A 20,835-nucleotide genomic window follows, 5' to 3' on the forward strand; every position below is an offset into this window, starting at 1 on the left:
AAATGGCATGTGTGTATTACATATGGAGTGTGCCAGTCTGCTAGCGATGAGAACTGGTTCTAGCAAGATGGAATCCCTCCATTATTGTTCCAGTTTCACATTACAGGAAGATCTCTTAGGCGAATTACAGATAAGCTTAACGCTGCAAACTGTAGGTAGAAATGAGCAAAATGGGGTATTGTTCAATAATAAATCAAAGTATCATTGTAGCCTTCCTAATTCTAGTGCAGTACTAAGTACTTACATGATACAGTAAGTTATGGAAAATCAAATCAGTGAAAGCTAATTTAAATTAAAATAAAAAATTCTGAAGGATTAACGAAAGAACATCGGGAATTATTCTAGCAAAAAACACAAATTCAACACATGACTTACAAAAAGATACAACGATACATCCTTATAAGGAAACAAATAACAGTAATACTATAAGATACCTAGTGGTAGCATAGGGGACAAAGTTCTAAGAAATTCTTCCGAGGGTGACTCTGAGCACAATTACAATGCTAAATGGTCAATGAGAGAATTAATAGTGGTTTGTGACCGGGTCATGAGTTTTTGTGAAAGCAAGTCGAAAGACAATGAGAGAGAGAGAGAGAGATCAGATCACCCTGCTATCAAAAATATGTTGACTGAGCTTAATACCTATCAAACATTTAGCTTCACAAAAAAAACTCCTGAATGCAATCATTTAACTTTTTCTTTTATATCGAAATGTTAAATACATTTAAAGCTCCCTCAGCCAAGCATACCATGTAAGTAGGGGACCAATATTTTATCACTCGCCAATCTCACACCACGCAAATTAAAAAGCACTACCGCATACATATGTAAACAGATAAATCCATGTGAACATATTAGGGCATGCCCTCGTGTTACATTTCTATGTCATTTCATCGACATTTTCTTGATTTTGTTTCAAGCATAAGAGAAATTAAAATATCTTTACTAAGGAAAGCAAGGAAACACATTTTTTTCCCAACCAATCAGCTCCAAGAAATTAAGACAAGAATTCATTATTCATTTGTAACGCCGATTCTACAAGAAAATAGGTTATGTAGAAAAACAAACCAAGAGTTCTATTACCAGAATACGTAGTCAACGGGTAAGTTTGGGTGTTTTCTGTCTGAAAGAAGGTATGGCTTTTTTTTCTCATCACTACGAAGTGCAAAGGGAGAGAATTTTCATACCTCTGAGTTCACTCTCAACAAGATCGCACAATATGTATGTTACACATCAGCCTTTACCATCAGTCATCAGTGATGACTAATTAACAGGTTGATAACCACCTCAAGCATTTTTTAGTGGTTTAAAGATCAAGGACACTTTGAATCTGTGAGCTCGCAGGAGAATAGTACCAACTTAACTTTGTACTCAGCATATGTTTCCACTTGAAAACTAAATGAAAATGTTACCCTTCACTACTTCAGACACGAAGAATACAGTGAAGCATAAACCATAATGTGAACTACAGGGAGAAAATATGGTACTTTCAATTTGGTAGCAAGGTAAAAACGATTGAATGCTCAGGCCTCATAGTTATAAAAAAAACATGCTTGACAAAAGGAATTATTGTATAAGATTATTAAATTAACCACCTAGGCATCGGTGTAACATGCACAAGAGAATCCTAATATGGAAATTGTGAGGTGTACAAGTGTAAAAGTACATGCTCAATGCTTGTCAAGATACGTTAGGTTGTCAAGCAGAATTACTTGCACAATGCTTCCATGGCAAGCAGGTGGCTAAAGCACGACCCCATAGACGATGTTTGCTGTGGACTTCCTCTTCTGTATGATTGCATGTTTCATGAATACAGCACATTATGGTCATATCTGTATAGGAAATAAAAGGCTTCTTAGGCACCTTCAGGTAGTCTCACGAATTTATTTACCGGTATATCTGAAGAAGAATCCATGCATAATTTTCAACTACAAGGGTCACCTGTTGCAGGTCCGCGTAGATGCTTTCCAATTGCTAGATACTGAATTCCATGCAGATTCAAGTCCTCGACTGCATTTATATCAATGCACAAAATGTGAGTGTATGATTTTTTGTTCTGAAAGGGCATAAGCACAGCACACAGATTAACGATGAAATGCACATACCAAAATTCAGCACCATAAAGCGCTCATGAGCATCGTCGGGTCGCCAGGCCAGGACGTGCACCGCTCGAGATTCCGGGCTCCTCCGCCGTGAGATTGACTCGGATCGAACGGATCGGCCGGACCAGAAGGACATCGCGGGAGGGACGGCCGGTGCAGACGGGGATTGCAGCTGGAAGGAATTCCACGTGCAAACACGAATTCAAACACTTTGTGACGGTCTTTGATGTTAATTCATTCCCTTTTGGACGCACGCCGACACGCGGGCCACACAGCTTCCGAGACCCCACGAGGCAGGGGGAACGCCACAAATCCAAGCCCAAAAGATGCTTCCATATAGTATTAATTTAACCATCTGACGATACAAAGAGTTGAGTTCACTCATCATGGCCCAACTAGGCCCAAGACTCACTAAAGACGATAGTTCCCACTGACGTTCAGACGATAGATAGCTTGAGGAGTTAAGCTACAGACACTACGGATAAATAGTGACTAGATAGATAGATAGCTGCAGACCATGCATAACCACGCCACAGCGCGCTCGTCACCTCCGTCCTTGCCGCGGATGATGCCGTACAGTATCATGGTCATGATCAGCACCCAACGACGCAGGCGGCTGTTGGCGGGCGCCCCGACGAGGGGAGGAATCAGAACGGTGCCAGCGCCCCCGCCGGCTGGAGCGGCACGGCGGAACAGGGCTTTGGATATTCAATAGTTTCTTGTGGTCTTACTTGAAGTTATTCACAGTTCCAGCTATTCGGATGTTGATGAAAATGGTATCATCAGGATGACGATGTGCTGTGTTATAATGGCGAATGTGGAGGTTGTTTATCCTGGATCAAAGCAATTCCAGCCAACCGATGAAACATTCGATTGTGGCGTGGATGATCTCCAAAAGCCAAAGCACTACATCATATGGGATGCTAATGTGCATAGCCACATTTATGCTGAATATGCTGTTATTATTAATGCACCTTCCGTTACCAATGGTATTACTAAGGCGGCGGGGGATCTTCAAGTGGCCTCCTTGGCTGACAACTTGGGCGATCTCCTGGCGGCGGGCTACTCGGAGGCTGATGCGTTTCATTCCATCTGCTTGCTGGATGCGTCTAGACGTGCGGCGGGTTTGGCCTCGGAGATGGCGGCCTTTCTCCGTCTGCACCCGGAGTTCTTGTTGCTGTATTCCCTGCCGCGTTTCGTGCCCGCGGTCCTTGGCTCGGGCAGGTTCTTTGCTCAGTCCATCTTTCGTCGTCATCGCCAACCGGTGCATCCCCTGTCCCGTGAGGCTGCTTTTCTCCTGGTGGTTTCATTTGGGCGTGCGGACTTTCGTCTTGAGGAGCGTTCGGTGGGGTGCGCGCTTGAGGCGGTTCTGGGGTACATGCTCTCTGGCTGTCTGAATCGGAGGAGGATTGGACGCTGGTTCTTCGCTCCAAGCGCTGTTCTGCGAATGCGCTCCAAGCCATGGCCATCGGTGACAAACTCGGTACTGAAGAAGAAGCGTTCCTCGCGTCGTCAGGAGCGCCTTAAATTTGCTGATTGCATTGCCTATGAAGCCTGCCTTGGTTACCCTGTGGCGGCCTCGCCTGATCACCTGGTGATCGGTGGCTTCGAGTTTGCCCTGTCTTCACGACGGATCTCGTCGCCGGCACCGCCGCTTCCTTTGTCCTTCGGTCAGCCGTGTTCTCCTCTGGGGTTGACGTGTCGACCGTTGCTTTGACCTCGCGGGACACTGTTGCGTGCGCGCCGCCTGACTTGCCCGCCTTTTCCGCGGGTCATGATGACTTGCCTACTGCTGACCCGGTTCTTAGCGATGGGGATCTTGATGGGGTTCTGCCGTTCGAGGAGGAGATTCCAGAAGGTACCCGGAATCGCCATGCTCCTCTGCCGCCCCCCCCCGGAGCCCGAAGACGGCTGGGAGCTCTGGGGTCAGGATGCTGCGCATGAGGATAAACTTGGGTGGTGGGGGTGTTGGTTGGGGGGATGTGCCTGGATGCCAGAATCACCGCTTGCCCAGTTGGATCTCCGTGCTCCTCACCGGCCGTTGGGTGTTAACTTGGTGCGTCCACCGGCAATCTCTGACAGTATGAATTCCAGCAGCGATGAGTCGATTGCTCTGTGTCTGGGTCCGCAGGTGGTTCAGCGTCGCCAGAGTCGGCCTGGTATTTCCTTCAGAACCCCGATCCAATCTCCAAGTAAGCTGCCTGATGTGCCTAATCCTGAGTTACAGCTTGATCCTGAACTTCGCCTATTTGCCTCCGATCTGGGAATTGCTTCCGCTTTTGACAGAGATCTGCAGCTCGCCCTTCTGGATCAACAGGAAGCTGCACTTCAGAAAACAGAACCTTTTGATCCTGACGATCCCAAGGGAAAGCGTTTGGCTACCAACCAGCGATTGACCGTGGTTCCCCCGGGTTGTTCTGCTGCTGGCTCGCCAACGCCGGCCCCTGTGCGTGTGCTTGGTGCGCCCCGGGCTGCTTCTCCTCCGGCGCCGGCGTCCTGGGAGCTGCCCTTGGGTCGCATCCCCGGTCTGACGCTGGGAGGTGCAGTAACTATCAGTGCTTCAGTTTGATATAATTTAGTGCTTTGTATAAATCTGTACTTCATTGCTTTAGTCCTTCAGTTTGATATAATTCAGTGCTTAACATGGCTGACCAAATTTCCCATACGGCTGATCATTAGTAACCTGGAGCACTGCACAACATTGTTAGCTAGCCTATCACTACATTTTATAGGCCCAAATATGAAGCTCCATTTCTTAATATCCAGAAACTGAACTTCCATTTCTAAAATTCCAGAAACTGAACTATACTCCTTGCCTTGGGCATAAGACCTCATTGCTGACATTTTATAGGCCCTCATACAATATATTGACAATATATATTGTGTCAATATATTGACAATATATATTTCTGGCTGTAAATGGCTAGCTTGGATGCGAGGATCAAAATATCAGCACCAAATAATTGTGGAATAAATGAGACTTCACTGTTTAGCTAAGGTTTGCAATTTTCTCACACGATGCTACATTTCTATGGATACCGGTTATTCTTGCATTCAACATTTTTCTTTGGTTATTGCGCAGGTTCCGTGATCCAAAACATTATGGCGACGCTGGCTGGGATGCCTGTAGCGTGCTGTTGCCGTCGGGCGGGGGTTGAGGTTGGTTGTCCGTCGTTTTTTTTGTTTTGAACATCATGCATTGGCCGCTCAGTTTGCACGGGACACTGACCTTAAGTTAACATCTCATTCATAATTCATATTCTGCATCAGTTTGCATCCCAAACTCCCAGCTATGAGCTATCTACATGCACATCTTCTCTCGCTACGTCCACTAGCAGTTCTCACTTTGCACAGCTGCACTGCTACATCCTACATAAGTAGTGAAAAAGAAAGTGAAGATAGACTTTGATGAGATCAATGGCAATTTCGAGGAACCCAATGAAGGCATACGACACATCAAGAAAAATTTGAAATCCAACAGCAATTACATCGTTCGAAAGGTTCTATCTCTGAGCATCCTTCTGTTTTCTCATTGTCGCCTGCATGTTTATCACAACACATCTTTGTGCTCCGTATTACACATTACCAATATTCTGAGCCTGCTTGAAGGTCAGTACAGACTCACATTATGATCATAAGATTCGTTCGCTCGGCCAACCGCTACAAAACATGAGAGGGTTAAGCCAATGAAGGTATAGGAACTGCAAGGTGAAAAATGCTACATAGTATTCCCTCCGTTCCTAAATTCTTGTCAAAATATTACATGAGTAGTACTATACGATACAAAACACAGGTACTCTTGTTTCATCCGGGCACTTAATGTTGTTGATCCGTGGGGAACTAGATATGCACGAGTCCTTGGACCTAGGAATCATGCATCAATCCCTGGACCTGGGTATGCAGGGAGACTCAAGATCCTCTTGTCAACCACAAGACTTGAGACACTTATTATGGATCTTATAGTGTTAGATCATGTACTGTGCTTCACTGTCAATGTTCTGAAGAATGAACAGCACTTAACAATCTCTAGAGAAACGAAGATCACTTGCAGTTATCTGCAAGTGGGGGAAATTTTACATGTAATCCAGAGGAAGACTTTTCTGGTTAGGTTTTAGGTGCAGACGAAAAGAACAAATGGGAAATTGATTGAATTCACTTTTTGTTGGTCTTTGAATTCAGCAAATTAACTAGCAATATCCGAGTTAAGCGGAGCTGAGAGAGTACCAGCTTTGCCGACACAGATATGCACATGACATAAGCTATATAGTACTCCCTCCGATCCTAAATTCTTGTCTCAAATTTGCCCAAATATGGATGTATCTATTCTTAAAAGGTGTCTAGATACATGTAATATTTTAACAACAATTTAGTATCGGAGGGAGTAGTTCTGTAAGGTCGAGGTTGACAGCATGGTTGGTCTAATTTGTTTTTTCACCTAAATGGTATTAGAAACCAGAAGCGTTTAGCATCAGTTTAAGTGTACTTCACCACTCCCTAATCTCTTTGTTGTTCCTTTTAATCAGTTCCATTTTTTTTTCTTGCGGCCTTGTCTCGTAGGTTGGACTGCTAGCACTGAAGACATTCAAGAGTTGAATTAGGCTATGGATGGCTTACAGGAGTAGCTCGTATTGTTGTGCAGTATTCTACCATAACAGATACACCCTCTTGTTGGCTACCAATGTGATGTAGATCTTCTATGAGCTACGTATTCATCGGCATGAACATGTCGACGAGCTCCTAGATCCAGCTGATGTACTTTAGTGCAGATTTGGAAACAAGCCATAATGAACGGGAACTGAATCTTGAGATATTTTTGTTTTGTACAGACTGACTCGAATAAGATTAAGCAACTTGTTAAAGTTTGTTCCTATGTAATCCCTCCGGTTGAGTGTATTTTAGTTGTCACTGGTTCAGTACAAAGTATGGATAGGACTAGGGAGTAGTACATTTTGGTCTAAAGGCCGCTGTTTTAGACGTCTGCTATCTTGAAAACACAACCATCCAGGAGGCGTGCCCCAGTATCTATTGCCTTGAATGCAAAGGGCAGCTGACAATCCACCTGTGCAAAACGAGGCTGACTTTTTGTTTGAACTGACTTAATCACCACCTAGGAGGCGAGCCCTGCGCCCAGATTCTAGTTGTACTAGAGAGTCGAGTTGGTACCGCCCTCTCTTTTCTTTCTTTTTCTCGGGGTCAGAGGATCAGCGCTTTGACTGCCAGTCCAGCCAGGCAGGAGTGGTGTACGTCTAGTGGGCCTCGACGAGGAATCCATGCATGCATGCAAACAAGACCACCACCAAACACCACGAGACCAATAGCAGGAGACACACACACTAGCCACGTATAGCTCCCCAGCCCTGCATTTTGGCAGTCCAGCGGATAAAGCAGTAGGCGCAACGCAAGAGAGGTTAGAGAGGTTGGTTGGTTCTTGTGTCGCCCGCTACCGCCAATTAATATAGGACGAGACTAGTAGCGGCCGTTGGCTGGTTAAGATCAGCCAGCCAACGATCGGTTAGAAAACCGCAACCCATCCAAAAATAGCGTTCCTCTTATATGCATGCAATTCTGAAACTCGCGCATCGTAGGCACATATGTGATTAGAAACCCGCACATGCAATACTAGCATCTCTCCCCCCGACCATGCAGTCCGTATAGTATCCCATTAATTTTTTTTTCAGACAACTGAAAAATGTTATAACTTCCAAACCAAGCGTCGGAATTATGATCCGTTTTCACTGTTGGCTCTATCGCGACGAGATCTTCAAAACTAGATCCCACTTGGGTATATTTGGATAAATATTTTATTAAAAGCAACTTTTGTGCTAAACAATGCAACTTTTTGTCATGTTTTGCAAATTTGTCTGGAATGCTACGTTGAAAAGAATGTTGATATAGAGAAGACAACATTCCCAATAAATGAGTCAAAGTTGCTTGCAATACACTAAAAAATTGGCACCCAAAAGTTTTAAGTTTTCTTCGGTGATACATTGGAGCGATAGTTGCTCGTTAAGGAGTCAACTTGTCAACACATGTCAAAGTCGTCGTTTGCAGAGGAGCCAAAGTTGTTGCGCTTCAATATTAACAACTTCGTTAATGCGTTGGCAACTTTATCATTTGCGCTAACAATTTTGTCTTTCGTGCCGGCTTTCACATAGTGGCAACTTCAGCTGCTATTCTACTCTCATACTAGAGATTTTGGTTTCTATATCAACCACTTTCACTACTGCAACGACAACTTTTGCTGACATACTAGCAACTTTGACTACTATAGCGGCAACTTTCGCAGACAAACTAGCAACTTTGACTACTATAGGGCAACTTTCAAAGACATACTAGCAATTTGGACTACTATAGCGGCAACCTTTCACAGACATACTAGCAACTTTGACTAAAATAGCGGCAACTTTCATAGACATACTAGCAAATTTGACTTCTATAACGACATTTTCACTCACATACTAGCAACTTTGGCCGCTATACCAGCAACTTTGACTCACATTCTAGCAACTCTGGATGCTATACTGCCAAACTTTGACTCACATATTAGTAACTTTGGTTGCTATACCCACAAGTTTCACTCACGTACTAGCCACTTTGGATGCTATACCCACAATTTCACTCACATACCAACAACTTTGACTGTTGTACACGTAACTTTTACGACACACTAGCAACTTTGACTCTTATAGCGGCAACTTTCACATACACACTAGCAACTTTGGCTTCTTTACCAGCAACTTTCACCGACACACTAGCAACTTTAGAGACTATAACGGCAACTTTCACTAACACATTGGCAACTTTGGCTTCCATATCGGAAACTTTGACTCTCATCCTAACAACTTTGTCTTCTATACGGACAACTTTGTTCCCTATATATACCGACAAATTTTGTCTATCATACTAACAACTTTGTATTCTATACTGACAATTTTGACTCACGTAGTAGCAACTTTGGCTTCTGTATCGACAACTTTCACTTACATATTAGCAACTCTCTTTCTATATTTGCAACTTTGAATCATATACTAGTAACTCTAGCTGTTTATATTGGCAACTTTGACTCGCATACTATCTACTTTGGATGTTACACACACATTGACTCGCATACTAATTCTTTTTTCTTAATGTTAATAAAAAAAAGAAGAAAATTCTTCTTTTTTATTTTGAAAAATAGATATGGGCCGAGAGGCAATCAGATAGATTTTCTCTTTAGCGGGTATTTCCATATAGGACTTGTTATAATAAAAAAAGCAGGTTGCAGGTTATAGAAAAAAGAAAAAACGCTTTTTTTCGATTTTTTATCAAGAAAGCAAAAAGGGTTCTTATCAAACCCACAATAAAATAGGAAACAAGGATAAAGAACTTTGGCAGCTGTATTGGCAATTTTGACTCTCATACAAGCAACTTTGTTTTCTGTATATATTTGACTACCATACTATCAACTTTAGCTGCTATACCGACAACTTTCACTCATGTACTTGTAAACGTAGATGCTATACCGACCATTTTTCGCATATTAACGACTTTGGCTGCTATACTGGCAACTTTTATACCCATAATAGCAAGTTTGGTTTCTATATCAGCAATTTACTACCACACTTTCAACTTTGGTTCATATACTGACAACTTTCACTCACATACTATCAACTTTGGCTGCTAACGCCAGCAACTTTCACTCACATCGTATCAATTTTGGGTACAACAACTACAAATTTTAACAACTTCTTATTCAGTCATGATCCTACCTTTGTGTGGGGTGCGGCAATTGTATATCAACATTAAGCAAGTATTTGGCATATTTTAGCAATTAACTCAAATTTTAGCAAATTTGAATTAAGGCATGATCCTATTTTATTGGGGTGCATCAACTTTGGTGAAACATTAAGCAACTATTTATCATATTTCGCAACTTTTTTACAGTTTTTAGCAACTTTGTATCAAGCCCAATCATATATTTGGATGGATTGCAGCAACTTTTGACCAACATTAAGCAACTATTTGACCTATTTCTACAACTAATTAACTACAAGTTTTAGCAATTTTTTTATTCAGGCACGTTCATACCTTTGTGCGGGAGTGCAACAATTTTAGATCAATATTACGGAACTATTTAAATATTAAAGTTTGACCGGTTTTATTGGAAAATGTAGCGATACTTGTGACACTAAACTAGTGTCATTAGATCCATTTTGAAATTTGTCTCGTAATAGAACAATTTGAAGTCATATGTGTTGTTACTCTTTTCTAAAAAGTTGGTCAAATCTAAAATTGACCTAAGACAAAGCCTAGAAGTACATTTACTTGTGGACGGAACGAGTATTTGATTTGCCGACCATGTGCATAATAAGCCATTTCAACTTAAATAAATGTGAAATAATTCTAGAAGACTACTGAGATGGCCTCTTTTTCCATCAGTTTCTCATACGTCTCATCCACTGCTTGGGCGCTTGATAGTCCAAGGTTGTTGTCCTCTAAGTAGCACCTAATAATTGCTTTGCTTGATAGCTTGCTACCATCGAGCTGCAGCCTGTGGCCAAAAAATTGTAGTGCACGAACAAGTTTGCGACTGTGAGCTCCCTAGGCCGTGGAGAACCAGGCAACCAGCTCGCGCGCAACAATGTCTCCACGGTGGAAGCTGTCGCTGCTGAGGAGGAATAGGAAGGGTAGGAGCGTCCGCGGGGGAGGGCTAGCTGCCCACGGCCGTCTAGCTACCCACGGCTGTGGAGAACCAGCTCGCGCGCCGCCGTCGCGGCCGGCGACGCCGTCTCCCGCGGGGGAGCTAACGCCTGAGGAGGAAGATGAGGGGCAGGCGGGTCGGGGCAGGTGGCGGAGACCGGGGCGCTTGGGGCCCGCCGCTGCTGGTCACGGCCGACGCGGGCGTGCGGTGGAGAAACACCTGGTCGGAGCGTCCGCTGGTGGTTCGATGGCGCAGGCTCGATCGGACGTCTCTCCGTTGCGTGCGCTCGGACGCCAAAAAAAGTGCAGCTGCACGTTCTAGCCATTGGGATTAATAATTGAAATTTTATGAAAATTTAAGGATAGTATGAAGATGGGAAAATGCACCTTCGATAAAAGTTTCAGAACAAGTTTAAAAATCCACCTTCGATAAAAGGATTCACATATATTAATTTAACTATGGTCTGACAATACGTAGAGAGTTTGCTTCAAATTAAGGCCTCGAAGACACGATCCACACATATTAATTTAAGCATGGCCTGACGATACATAGAGAGTTTGCTTCAAATTAAGGACCTAAGTTAAATCATAGAAACAGCTCTCAGATTTAAGACGATAGGCATGAAAACCACAATAGATCTGCCTATCGTCTCTGATCTTGAACCGAGAGCAACATGCTCAAGAGAGGGGGAAGAAGGGGAGATGTGCACACACACCTTGACAAAAGCTTGGTGCTTGCTGGGTGGAACTGGAAGAGCCCGGGGTCCTTAAATAGGCGGGGCGTGACGGAAGGCACGGGGAAAGCTGGGTCGTGTCCTGCGTTTCCGTCATTTCCGACTGACGGTGACGGCGGTGGGGTGTCCGGAATTGGGTTTGTATGGAAAATTGCACATTCCTCGCTCACTGACACTCAGTACGCACTCTCCTCCGTCCTCCGTGCTCCGCCTTGGACCCCCGCCGCCTCCAGCAATGCTTACGTCGCGCGCTCGCTACCTTTACTCCTATTCCGCTCGTCGCGAACCTAGGCTTTGGGCGATGGAGGCCGCCGCCGCCGTGTCTGTCTGGGAGCGAGGCCCCCTCGGTCTCGCCGTCCGCAGCACCGCCTCGCACATCAAAACCCCAATCATATCAAACCACCGCGTCTCTCCCCCATCTCGTTCGAAAACTTTTTCCGTCCCTCCGGCCCCCTCCCTCGCGGGAGCTCGTGTACTGGCCACGACCGAGCCGCCCCTTCGCCGGAGTGGACGACGCGGCGGAGGGGAAGCAGTGGGAGATCCTGGTCTGCGTCCCGCGTGTGGTCCCTGCCGACGCGGGTTACATTACAGGGGCTATGAAGCTCTGCTGCCGAACCAACTCCCCGGCGACGTGGTCTACTTCTTCCTGCGGCCCCGAATCTTCGGCGTCAACGTGAGGACGAGCAAGTTCATCCACCGGAAGTTATTCATGATGAACAGCACGCCGAGCCGTCACCACTCTAATCCGTCCTTGGGAGCTCCTCACTGACAAAGGAGCTTTTCGGTGGTGCTGGTACGTTTCTAATCTTGCCTCATGTCAGTTTGGATTTTGCAATTCTCTCAAGCGCTGCTGTTACCATCTTCAGCATGGATATTCGAGATCGCTGACAATTTTTACTCGGGCCGTAGTGATGGTAATGATGTTGGACGCGTACTGACAGGAATTTCAATTTCAGATCGCGACCAAGCTGCGCCCTCCAATGCGGACGCTGCCTTTGTCGTGGGCACCGGCACCTCAATAGGCGCGTCTTTGGCCAAGGCCCTGTGTAACCCTGCGTTTTATTAGTTCTGGCTTTGTAATTATTTGTTTACCTTGAGAATGTCACTTCTTCTTTTGATTTGGTCTTATTATAGAGATCACATTAGCTGAGCATAATACCCTCCGTGTGCGAATTAGGTATTATGATCCTTTCCGAACCAAGGGCGTCGACAGGACCATGTTCAACATACAGCAGCGGGAAAGGGAAAGAGAAGCAAGAGTTGGAGGTAGTTCGCAAGAGGGCGAAGAGACCTGTCGGTGAGTACATTAAATTCAGGTTATTAGCGCGCTGGGTGTTTTTAGCTGGGTACATTTAGAATTATTATTGTGGACAGCTTTGACCGGCTTCACGGGTGAGAGGGGGGAAGGTTCTGGAAGCATGGCTAAATGTAGTAAAGGAAGGGAAGCTTGCACCCCCGGTACGGATGTCGTGATGTCTCACGCAGGTCAACCTGCGATAGGTCAGTGCCTGTCATTTCTGCCATATATGGCGCATTTTATTTTATTTTTGGATTGGTTAGGTTGCTTGGTTACTTGAGACCTAAACTGAAATGTGGATGCAATTTCATTGGATAATGGCCCGATATTCGACAACACGCCGACAATGCCTAGATATTGGACTAGGCGTCTGGGTTTGCTTGACAGTGGTGATGCTGCAGGTAAAGTGATCGATTGGATTTGTTGCACAGAATGATTGTACTAACTGGTGACTTAAGTGAGCAAGATATCAAGATGGAAAACGCTCATAGGAATTGGGAGATGATGGGGCCCATGAATAATATATATTGTCTTATAAAATAATTTGATGTACATCAACATGCAAAAAAAGAAAAATACTAGCCTGGTTTTTGGGAATGGACTTCAAACGGGGAGATCTAATGTAATAATTCAGAACATCAGTTTATTTGTGGCAGGCATATAGACAGCAAAAAAAATCAGGAAAATCGTGCTGGCCCTTTATACTATTTGTACATGTACAAAATAGTGGCTTTTCTCGAAGTATAACTAGGAAGACCATTTAAAATACAGCCGTTGTTCGGGATATTGAACATGGAGTTTCTTGTTTTTTGGCACTCCGTAAAATATATGTAGCAAGTTTACTATGAACACAACAGGTTCATATTGTGATTGAAAAAATAAAAGGCCATTTTTGTAATCGATTATTTATTATGAACACAGGTTCATATTGTGAAGGTTTGGCGGATGGGCAGCGAAAGGGATCCGAGGCTGATAATTCACCTTCACCGAACTTCGACGCCACCCCATCAATGCTGAGATATCGGACTAGTCGTCTGGGATCGTTTGACAGTGGTAATATATATGGTGAGGCGTGATTTTTACATTCCTGAATAAAGAATATTTTATAACTCTACTAGCTGTTATTCTAACTATATGTTGCGGGAGGGTTGTCTTAAAAAAAAGGGGACTGCTAAGTATTAGTTTTGCATTTCTGGGATGAATGCGGATGAAGAGAGCCATTTCACGCCCTTTTTTTGTCGAAAGGTGTGGCATGCATATTAATGATTGCTTTGGCCGTGTGACAAAGAATTATGGATAATAGTCCAAATAACCATTTGTTAATGAAAATGTGTAATTTGTAAGGCTAATATAAACTAAAGTGCAATGACTTGGTAGGGGAAGTGTGCTGCAATTGCAGGGAAAAAAAAGTACAACAGGTAGTAAAATTGTGACTAGTGAAATTACAGAATTATTTTTTATCACGTGAGGATGTCCGATATGCCATATAATCATAGCTCTGTTACCTAGGATTGAAACTGAGACAATAAAACATGTTATCTGTTCATATTCTGCTGGAAGTTGGTGTGGGTTATGTGTCTGCGTGGATTAGTTATTTTTTGTTGAAACAAAAATTTGTTCCATAAATCTTTATGATCTGCAGTAGGTGCCTACGTGTGGGGATAGCGGGGGCGGTTGGGGTGAGAACATTTGAGAAATCTGGATCTAGTGATGTGAAAAAATAGAAGTACTTCAGATTTGTAAAAGACGATGATGCTGCCTCCCTATTCAAAAGAAGGCAGGATACATGATTAGAAGAATTTCATTTCAGTAATTTCCATTGCTGAAAAAGGGTGTGCCATGCATGAGGTTATATTATCTGGTCGAGGAAAAAGTAATTATGTTCCATAATCTGTTTTAAATTAGCCTTCGAATGTGCTAGTATGATTTAATGTGAAATGATTTCGGAGGAAATTGTGCTACATTGACAGCTAAAAAGTACGGTAAGTTAAAAAATTTGTTAGTGGTAAAAATCATGGAAGGGTTTTGGCCGCGTCGAGAAATGAAAAACGACATAGAATCATGCGGTGCCTCGGCAATGCACAGGACACCACTGGGTCGCCACCGGTGGTTGCCCCAAATTGCAAATACGATGCTACAGACAAAAAGGTGTGCCTGTGCATGAAATTGGGACAATAAAAATATGGTTTATGTTCATGACTATCTGAATATTGTTGTGATTTATATATCTACATGGATTAGTTAATTGTGTTTGAAACAAACAAATGTTCCATAAAAATCTTTTTGTTGTGGTAGAGGCGACTTTATATAGGATGGCGGTGCCGGTGGGGTAACAACATGTGAGATGATGTGGCTATGGTATCATGGACACATGGGACTGAAATTAGATTTTTCTCTCCCATGAAAATGCTGCTTGCCTACTCTTAAAAGGGCAGATTGCTACTTCAACGGAGTTCGAGTTCAGTAATTTCGTTCTCGTTTCCAGATGGTTCTACAGGGAACAAATAGCAGGGCACAGATCGGTTCGGGTTGGGTCTCAATCGGGAGGCCGGTGGAGATGCTGCAGCGGGGGGCTTGGGGAGTGTTCGTGCTGGATGCGACGAGACATTGTCAGGTAAATGTGAAAGAAAAAAAGGCAGAGGTCTTACGCGTGTTGCTCATAGTGACCAGGGTGTTATATATAGGCGAAATCATGCCGGAAACCCCCTGGTGCTGTCTTCTAATTTGAATTAATTTCGAGTACACTTATGTAGAAACTATTGTTCCCCTGTTTGATACGACAGGAGCCGACTTGCCTACTATGGCTGAACTTGGAGCCAACCTCGGACCGCAGACGAGTGTAGGTACTCCGTCGGGCGACTTGGGGGCTGTCAATGATGGAAACGATGAGACATGTGCAGGTATATGTTGTGAGAAAACAAAGTTCTTATGCGTGATGCTGTTAATTAAAGCGTAATACTGGCTGTTACTAAGAGAAGAAAGGTGCTCATTGAGTTTGGTACTCTGTAACACGACAGATACAACGGCGGGGAGGACTTGCTCTGGTTTGCGAGGAGTGGCGCGTCATGTGAAGATGTGCCGAGAAGAGACGATGGAACCCGAGAATCTGAGGGAGTCGATCCAGTGGACGATTTTTACGACTACGTCCAGAGTTGTATTGCACCTGATCTGGAACGTAATTTAATACTATAAACGGGGTAGCGATTTGGCTGTCGGACAATAGGCAATGGTTTATTGTAGTTTTTTCGATGAAAATTATGGTGTGTATTACATTGCAGTACCTGGTTCCCGCATGTGGAGCCACAGGAGTTGGCGATGACAGGTGAGGATCTAAGGGAGGAATATAGCGTCGGCGCCGAGATGACCGGGAAGGGTGTAGATGCAATAGTGCGTCTGTTCTATGAACGGGGATTGTATACTGGAGAAGTTGTTGAGTATGCTTGCGGAAGGCTTCTGGGTAACACTTGGTTCATGGTGAGTGGTCTCGCCGTGGACCCAGCATATCCTCTCCGCCGACTTCTTCCGGGGGGAGGCGTTTTCCTGCTGATCTGTGATGATTGGAAAATTCTTTCCAGCTTAGCTTGTTTTGGAGTGCCTTGCGTTTTTGATAAAAAAGTTGTGCAGGCAAAGCTTTTGTTCGCACCAAGTGAAGCTACGTCGCTTCGTTCAGTGCTCACGGGTGGGAGCCCGGACGTGGATTTCTCAAGCACCGGCATGGTATGTGATGGAGGTGTTTACAAAGCCAAATAAATGTTTCTGTGGAAGCAGTCACGTTATTATTATTCTAATGTAGAATTGATGCATGTATGTTCGATGGGCCGATGACAAAGGGATTGAGCGTTGATCTCATGAATTTGCAGATCATGATACCCCACAACATCGAGTCTTCCTGGTCTTTTTATGTTTTTGAGAAGGAGCGAAAGCAAGGTCACGGTACTGGATCCTGTGTGCACACATTTTCCGGCTAGCCGTTACAACGCAAAGCATGGTGCAATTGTTCAGTTGTTGAAGGAAGGTATGCCTAAATTCGGTGACATGCTACAAGGAGGGTGGGCCGTGCATGAAGCAAGAATCCCCCTTTGGGACTGGCATCTCCCCCGTCGTGTGTTGGTTATATTCCGATTTTAATGAAAATTGATACTCGTGGATAAAACAGGAGTGAGTCCGGGTCATACCTGATGCACTACGCCCAGTACTTCGATGGGGAGCGGCTAACAAGGCAGCTGAACGTGGTTAGTCTGTTCTATCCTTGAGCAAATGAAACCAGAACTTGTAGGTGTGAGCAATTTCTGATGCGGTGAGATCGACTCGGTGATGCAGGGCAAGGTTGCCCGTTTGAGGAAAGAACTTCTGCACGGCATCGTCGGTATGCAAAGGAATGTTGGAGAGCGGCCTGCACTCTGGAACGAAGTAAAGAATTGACAGTGGCATTTATATAGTGCAGAGTATGATGTGGACGGTCCCGTTTGCTGTAATATATAGCTTACCGTACTGCTTGCTTAGCCTGCTTGGTAGTGGTTTGGCATATACTTATGACTCGCATCGTGGATGGCAAAAACTTTAAATATCGGTCGTCTTAGATAATTCTGGACCATTTAGTGCATTTCTCAGAAAAAGAGGTCGAATAAAAGATCATAACAAGTTTGAATGCGTGCACGTATTAAAGAGAGAATTTCGCAAAATAGAACTCGAATACAAATTGTCGGACCATCCAAACAAGTAAACGTGAGAGAAATCGCGAGCACTGGGAGGGTACACGTCGGCATTCACTGTTCTGATGGGCGATGCCTCGCGGGCGGCTTCGTTTGCGCTGAGCCATTCTTACTCCAAGGTGGGAAAATCTTGTAATTATAGCAATTTGCTTTTTTCTAAACAAGGATATGCTATTCAATGTATATTTATTTTATGTTTCATGAAATAGCTAACTCCTCCTTTTCTTCAGAGGTTGATATGTTGTTCAGCTTCATATGTCAGTCGTACGACTCCAAGGACAAGGTAATGAATAAAATCCAGTATAGCAGTATTCTTCGCTTGTTTGTTTTGTAGTTCCTTTTGCTACTTTATTATAATATATATCAAGAATTATTTGCCTCTTTTCTAGAAGCTAATATGGCTCCATGCTTATGCTTTTTGACAAATTCAGCCAAACGATGCTCATACCTTTTTGGTTATCACACTTGATCCGCCAATTCGGAAAGGACAAACTTATAGCCTCACATTGTTATTCAGGTGTTTTATTGTAAATCATTTTACATTAACTTGGCTACAGTTATCCTTCTATAGACATTTAATAGTCATTTATGAACAGTTTCAAACAGAGGTAGTAGCTGAAATGGACCTGAAATCAAGTGAGGAGGTTTTGGCTGAAAAGTACAAGGATTGGCTGCAAGGCTCTTAGAATGTGAGATATTTATTCACTTTCAGCAAGCAAATTTTGTTGGCAGTTGTTTATAAGTTTAACGTCAGTTATCTCAAGCATTGATCCTAGCTCATGTTAATTTTATTTCCTATGTTGATGCACATGCTTAAGAGCTTTTTTTTTGTTGAGCTTACATTCTGTAGTTTCTACATTTGATCTATATTCATCACAATTTCAGCTGCCCGAGCATCAAACCAGATGTTTGCTCATCCGTAAAAATGATTGACTGGTTAGCAACAAGCTCCATCGCAATAGTTTAGCCTCTTGCATTGCTCTGTTGATTGACCATTCATCCAAGCCCAACAAGTAACAACATCTGGACTAATACCATCCGCAAGTGTGCTCTTGAAACCTTGTTTGGCCTTAGAAACGTCTCCTAGCTGATAGAACCACGTATAGTTTTTTTAAGTGAAATTGGCACATTCATGGTCAAGCATGCATGTTGTGGTATCATATAAATTAAAAGTCAAAGCGATGATGCTGCAGTTGCAAAGAGACCATGCATAATACTTGGCAATATATGTAGCCATGTTGTTGCCAACTGCTTCTTTCTTCTTCTGCAGATCTTTTTACTAGCCTTCCTTCTAAGGCTCTTGCTCAACTGAAATTAAGGTGATGAGTCATGAAACTCATGACAGTGGAGAAGAACCGGTGAAAACAAATGGTGCGTCAAATTTTAGATAGAAGAACAACATAATAAAGCTTCCTTTGGTAGTGAGAACTGGACTATAAAGCTGGGTAATTTGCGATATTTAATGTCGGATAATTAGGATCAGAGATACTGCCAAGGTCAGAAGACAACATACATGTTGGTTTGCAATATCCTTATAGGAATTTTTGCGGTTTTGCCTTTTGTATCCAGCTAATTTAAATTAGCTTCAAGGCACTCAAATAGGATTAGTTTTTATCTTGAGGCATTTGTTTTGTTTGTTTGAAATAGCTTTAGCTCTCAAACGCCAAATGCCGGATCATCTGTGATGCTAGCTGTTTCAGCAAGGTATCTATGAATCAGGACTAACAGCATATGATTGTGACAATTATAAGCTCACGTGTGTTTCTCTGCTCTGATTTTGGTCCTGACAGAGATAATTGTGACTGTACTTCCTCTCCAGCACATTTTTCAGTTTTAAAATAGTTATGTACAATGAAAGACTAGAAAAGATTTGTTGCTTTATTCAGATAATTGACTACTTGCTCATATTTATTTCAACATTGAGGTGTACTTATTTTTTCTTTGGGTTGATTGATCAGCATTTGACTTTTGAATGCTTCCATGACAACTAAGCAGTTCGCTTGAATATCGACCTTTGCTCGTAACCGTATTTTCTCTTATGGCAATGCATGTTCTTTTGTAAAACACCAATTGGTTTGCCAAAACCACTAATTTACGTGATACCCTGATACATACTTGCACAATGCAGATCACAGACTTGGCATTCTCTCTATTCAACATTTGTTATCGAGACCCAACATGATAATTTTAACAAGGTACAATCTATATATTTCAATTTTTGCGCTAACTTTTGTGAAATGTATTTATGTGAATTGTGTCGATTGCAGTTCACTGCTTGGTGAAAGCACTTATTATTTTCGCTTTATAAATTTAATCTTCATTCCCTAATATATTTATGCTGAAATTTCTCTTGCGTGGGGCCTGCCTGAGCAAACTATATGTCTCTTCATCAGGGACATGATCAAGGGAACTTTACTATCCATCTTACTCGCACCGCCGATTGCCACCTAACTGAGTTCATTGATTGATCTATATTTTCCTGTACTTCTTCAGAATGGTGGGCCTTACCTTGCAATATATCCCTGGGGGTTCATGTTTGCACTAGCTCTCCTAATGATGGCATTATACCCCATGATGATAGCTCCCATGTTTAACAAATTCACTCTTGTGAGTATACTTTCTTTCTGTACCGTGTCCACTGTATTCAGGTTATCCGAATAATGAATGTTTAATCCAATTCCACCGAAAATAACAATGTACTGTGTCCACTGTATTCTGTACCGTGTCCACTGTAACAAATTCCACCCAAAATAATGAATGTTCCATTTATTCTATTCAGGTTATCCTATGACTTTTATTGAGTTGTCACCTAAATCTGACTGGGTTCTTGGAGGTTGCAGTGCGAGCTGCCTATTTGAGATGGAGGTGTGAGGTCTTTTCCCCCCTCATTAAGCTTATTACTCTTAAATCTTGTGCGTTTGTCGGTTCACAAACAGCAGCTTGTCAGTGTGAATTAATGTGCATGGGAAACAACCAATGGTGTTTAGATTTATACATGCTTACTTGCTTTTAAGCTTATTAATTTAGGAGTAAATTTGAAGGAACCACAGTTCTTGAGGCAAACTACTCACAGAACCAAGCTAATGACATTGCCTATATCTTGTTGCAGGTTCTCTAAACTGATGTTGAGGCTGCAATGCAAGTTCTGAATTTTGCAATATTCCATAAGGAAGACTGTGATCAGAGAGATGGAGAAACAACAAGCTGGACATGATGCAGATGCAAGTGGTGGCACGACATATGGGCATGGAGCTGCAACTGGTGGCACTGCAGATGGGAATGGAAGTGAGTTCACGGCTTTGTGGATTGTG

At 43.2% G+C, this 20,835-nt stretch overlaps 3 long non-coding RNA genes across 9 annotated transcripts; all 3 read left to right on the forward strand.

Moving 5' to 3' along the window:
- Window positions 1–3,688: 3,688 nt before the first annotated feature.
- LOC112271782 lies at window positions 3,689–6,972 on the forward strand. Of its 6 annotated transcripts, none has more exons than XR_002965191.1 (3): window positions 3,689–5,100; window positions 5,185–5,261; window positions 5,373–6,972. It is a non-coding gene; the product is annotated as an uncharacterized LOC112271782 (long non-coding RNA). The 6 variants fall into 6 exon arrangements; XR_002965190.1 differs by having other exon boundaries at window positions 3,689–4,294; window positions 4,389–5,100; window positions 5,185–6,972; XR_002965195.1 differs by having other exon boundaries at window positions 3,689–4,261; window positions 4,389–5,100; window positions 5,185–6,972.
- A 4,727-nt stretch (window positions 6,973–11,699) lies between these two features.
- LOC106865737 lies at window positions 11,700–16,057 on the forward strand. 2 transcript variants are annotated; one of them, XR_001405055.2, is made up of 7 exons: window positions 11,700–12,308; window positions 12,472–12,812; window positions 12,890–13,015; window positions 13,734–13,865; window positions 15,298–15,426; window positions 15,596–15,712; window positions 15,830–16,057. It is a non-coding gene; the product is annotated as an uncharacterized LOC106865737 (long non-coding RNA). The 2 variants fall into 2 exon arrangements; XR_001405054.2 differs by having other exon boundaries at window positions 11,702–12,308; window positions 13,734–13,877.
- A 33-nt stretch (window positions 16,058–16,090) lies between these two features.
- LOC106865738 lies at window positions 16,091–17,359 on the forward strand. The gene is made up of 5 exons (XR_001405056.2): window positions 16,091–16,286; window positions 16,437–16,529; window positions 16,673–16,827; window positions 16,969–17,044; window positions 17,133–17,359. It is a non-coding gene; the product is annotated as an uncharacterized LOC106865738 (long non-coding RNA).
- Window positions 17,360–20,835: the final 3,476 nt, after the last annotated feature.

Source organism: Brachypodium distachyon, chromosome 1 (assembly GCF_000005505.3).
Source record: "Brachypodium distachyon strain Bd21 chromosome 1, Brachypodium_distachyon_v3.0, whole genome shotgun sequence".
Lineage (NCBI taxonomy): Eukaryota > Viridiplantae > Streptophyta > Magnoliopsida > Poales > Poaceae > Brachypodium > Brachypodium distachyon.